Consider the following 5,188-nt stretch of genomic DNA (forward strand, 5'->3'; position numbering starts at 1 on the left):
TTTTAAAAGTCCGGGTCCGATATACAGCAACACAGTAATATACACATTTACCCGCCATTTAAAACAAAACAAAATATATAAAAGCCTTCTTAATTTGAAAATTCACCATTGGTTTTATGTGTCATATTTAGATTAAGTATATAGTAAGAAAGCCATAACGAGTTTAAACAGAATGATTTTAAGAGCAAAGAATGTGCACCTTATAATCGGCAGGAGTTAATCAGATGATAATACGAATACTGTAGACTCATTGTCATGGTTAGAAAATACATACTATAACACCATTGCTAGCTCATCCTAAATTATATTTTTGTGTTTGTCTCTAGAAAAAACAAAACTAAGTTTTTTTTTTTATAAATTTGCCTGTGATAACATAAATAAAGGCAACAGTCTTTTACCGCTGTTCAAAAGTAATAAATCGATTATGCGAAAACAAATCCGGGTAACAAAACAAAACTGAGGTAAACACATCACTTATAACAGGAAAATCGGACTTGATACAGTGCATTTCAAGAAAATAAAACCGGTTGAATATGCTTTTATGACTATCTAAATCTCCTGCTTGAATGGCAATGTTAAACAAATCCCGCTTAAATGACAACATTCCTAGGAGTTCAGTATTCTTGTGATTTTAAGTTTAACGTGAAAGGAAAACAGTACAAATAAACACATGAACACGTAGGACAGGGTTATACATACATAATAATATTATAATAAAAAACAACTTTTTGGGGCATTGATACTTTCATGTGACGTGGAGTTTATACTTTGTTAGTGGTGTCCTAGTATTCTGTCGTAAGTTCGCGAGATGTGTCCGTGGTTATTCTGTTGTCGACATGTTGAAATGCAATAGTTGATTATTAATTGTATGATTTTTATATTATGTCACATGACGATAAATTTGTATTTGTATTTTTATTTAGTGATGAAATTGTATAATTTAACACTTACAAAATCTGCTTTGGTATTTTTTTTAAATAAATTATTATCATATTCTTTAAATGTATATGTGCAGTTTTTATAATGTGTAAATGTTTTATAAGAAAAGTAAAATCACAAAAATCATTGGCATTCAATATGTAGGAAAAGTTATCAAAGGTACCAGGATTATAATTAAGTACGCCAGACGCGAGTTTCGTCTACATAAGACTCATTAGTGACGCTCATATCAAAATATTTATAAAGTCAAACAAGTACAAAGTTGAAGAGCATTGAGGATCCAAAATTCCAAAAAATTGTGCCAAATACGGCTAAGTAATATATGCCTGGGATAAGAAAATCCTTAGTGTTTCGAATAATTCAAAGTTTTGTAAACAGGAAATTTAGAAAAATGACCACATTATTGATATTCATGTCAACAATAGGAAGTGAGATTTAGATAAAAAAAAAATTCCTGGCTTTTCTGTTGATATAACTTATATAGGACAATGATGTTGATAAAAAAAAAGGACACCATTCAATGCCCTTTTGTTTTTCACATAATACATTTTACCTATTATTTATAAGTTCCGGGTCGACGGGTTCAAACAGAAAGATTTTATACGCCTTAACTGAAAAAGGAATTCAACAAAAACGAATATTCATATCAATAAAACAATAACATAACTTATTTTATTTTTCTTTATTCAAATATTTTAAGATTATAGCATAGAACTAAATTGATTGTGTGATTTATCTCGTATTAAACTTATCGCAAAGCTCTGAATTACCACAAATCGTCAATATAAAGCTCTAGATTACAACAAATCCTAAATATGAATCTCTATATCACCAAAAAACGTTTATGTTGAGACCTAAATCACCATAAAAACATATATATTAAGCCATATACAAAGCTGTGAATTACGACACATCTATGTATCAAGCTCTTAATCACACCAAATTGTCTATGTTAAGATATCAGTTGTTTTTCGCTTCTTCTATTGATTGATACCGTTTTATTTTGTCATTTTTTATAGACTTTCTTATTCTAAATTTGTTTTGAACTCGCTAGTTTTAGTAATATCCCCTTTTTTTACCACAAAACATTTGTGTAGAGCTCTTAATTATCACAATATCGAATTTCCGAAAGCACTAAAACATCACTTCAACCATCAACACATACAACCACTCGTCCGTTTATCACAGACATCTCAAAATGTAACAGTATTACGGTATACTCATTACCGAGTAAGTTTCTGATAGACAGACAAGAATTAAGCTGATTTACATGTGCAACCACTAATTCATAAAAGCTTTATTCAAATAAAGCAAGGTCCAATCAAACCAATGAGAAGGTTTCTACTAGACGAGTTACAGCAATATGTGATAACAATCACTTGCCATGTTACCCATTCGTTTGATGTGTCTGAGTTTGTGAATTTGCCATTTCATTGGGCATTTTCTTCTTTTACTTTTCCTAGAAGTTCAGTATTTTTGTGATGTTACTTTATTTTTGACAGTTATATTGAAATTAACATTTAAATTGATGCAACTTTTTTTGCATTTGCTAAATAATACCATTAAATACATTTCGATACTAAAGAGTGACCCGTCATATTGAATTGTAGAGATGCATAATTACTATCACTGACCAAGGTACTGACAGCTATATAAAGATAGTAGTGTTATGTTACTAACAATAGCTTACTATATTCCTAACTTGCATCTGACATTGAAGAGGTGTATAATTACAACCACTTGCCATATTCCTGAGTGACATATAAAATAAACTATCGTGGTTTATTTTCAGCTACTGACCAGCTTCATAACTATAACATATATGAACAAATATCTTTGTATATGTTCAACCTCTGATCAGCTTTGTAACTGATACATACACAATTATCTTGGTTTATTTTCTAACTACTGACCAGGTTAATAACTGATATATTAAAGAATATAGGGTTATATCTACATTCAAAGACCAGGTTCCTGGCAGACATATCAAAATATATCAGACTGTCATATATAAAAATGTGGCGGGATAAAATAACATGCATTGATTATGACCCTGACAGGCATATCAAAATGAAAAGATGTGTAAATACAAGCTATAAATAAGTTCCCGACTTACATCTTAAAATATAACAGGGTATAGCTTCACCCGATGGTCAGATTCCTAACTGGCATATGATGTTGCTAGCAATGATTACAACTATTGACCAGGTGCCAGTTTGAAATATAAACATGAAGCATTGTATGATGAATTCCATATGCCAGTTGCCAGTTTGATATATAAAAATGAAGCAGTGTGTGATTAATTCCATATGCCAGTTGCCAGTTTGACATGTTAAAATGAAGCGGGTTATCAGTAAAACCTTTTTAGGTGCCAGTTTGACATGTTGAAATGAAGCGGGTTATCAGTAAAACCTTTTTAGGTGCCAGTTTGACATGTTAAAATGAAGCGGGTTATCAGTAAAACCTGTTTAGGTGCCAGTCTGACATGTTAAAATGAAGTCGAGTTTAATTAAAACCAGATATCAGGTTCCATTTTGACATATTATAACGAAGCGGGGTATGATTAATATCATATACCAGGTGCCATTCTGTCACGTTTAAAAGAAGCGGGGTGAAATTAAAACTGCATGCATGTGTCCTGTTTGACATGTTAAAAGAAAGTGGAGTTTTATTCAAACCACGTACCAGGTGCCAGTCTGTCATGTTAAAAAGAAGCGGGGTTTTATTAAAACCAGAGGTCATGTTCCAGTTTGACATATTATAACGAAGCGGGGTACGATTAAAACCGCATGGCAGGTGCCAGTTTGTCATGTTTAAAAGAAGCGGGGTGTAATTAAAACCGCATGCAAGTTTCCTGTTTGACATGTTAAAAGAAAGTGAAGTTTTATTAAAACCTCCTAGCAGGTGCCAGTTTGATATGTTTAAATGAAGCAGAGTTTTATTAAAACCAGATGTCAGGTTCCATTTTGACATATCATAACGAAGTATGATTAAAACATTAAAACCAAAAACTAGATGCCAGTCTTTCATGTTTAGAGGAAGCGGGCTATGATTAAAATCACATACCAGGAGCCAGTTGTACATGTGAAAAGGAAGCGGGGTAATATTCAAACCACATGCCAGGTTCAAGTTTTACATGTTGAAAGAAGTATTTGGCCAGGTTCGTGTTAAAAGGAAGCTTGGTATTATTTAAACTACAAACAAGGTGACAGTCTGCCATGTTTAAATGGAGAGGGGTATAATTAAGACCAAGTGCCAGGTTCGAGTTTGACATGTTAAAATGAGGCGGAGTATTGTTAAAACCACGGGTTATAATTGCAAGCACTGCCAAGGCTCCTTATTTCGATATTAAAATGTAGCTGGTTATAATTACTAGCACTGATTAGATTCCTAACTGCGATACTAAAATGTAGCAGGGTATAATCACAAGCAGTGACCAGGTTCCTGACTGCGATACTAAAATGTAGCAGGGTATAATTACAAGCAGTGATTAGATTCCTGACTGCGATACTCAAATGTAGCAGGGTATAATTACAAGCAGTGACCAGGTTCCTGACTTCCATACTAAAATGTAGCAGGGTATAATGACAAGCAGTGACAAGGTTCCTGACTGCGATACTAAAATGTACCAGGGTATAATTACAAGCAGTGACCAGGTTCCTGACTTCCATACTAATATGTAGCAGGATATAAAATACAAGCAGTGATTAGGTTCCTGACTTCCATACTAAAATGTAGCAGGGTATAATTACAAGCAGTGATTAGGTTCCTGACTTCCATACTAAAATGTAGCAGGGTATAATTACAAGCAGTGATCAGGTTCCTGACTTCCATACTAAAATGTAGCAGGGTATAAATACAAGCAGTGATTAGGTTCCTGACTTCCATACTAAAATGTAGCGGGGTATAACTTCAAGCAATACCCAGGTTATATATATACAGTATTTATAACAGTGCATTACATAATATCAAATTACCCTAAGCGCTTTACAACATATATCCATTTACATATATAAGTATTAATAATAAAATATGAAAACCCATTTTAAAAACTTCTAAAACTAACAGATTTTAAAAATTTAGCATTGATAAACAATTAAATTCATATATAATGAGCATGATAGAATTAAGGAGATATTGAATCAGTACCAATAAAAGTAGGTTCAAACATCAAATATATTGCTAAAAAAAAATCTAAAATAACCAATAAAAGTAAGTTAAAAATTAAAAAAAAAAGTAATTGCTAAAA

This window comes from Mytilus galloprovincialis, chromosome 2 (genome assembly GCF_965363235.1).
Source record: "Mytilus galloprovincialis chromosome 2, xbMytGall1.hap1.1, whole genome shotgun sequence".
In the NCBI taxonomy this organism is placed as follows: domain Eukaryota; kingdom Metazoa; phylum Mollusca; class Bivalvia; order Mytilida; family Mytilidae; genus Mytilus; species Mytilus galloprovincialis.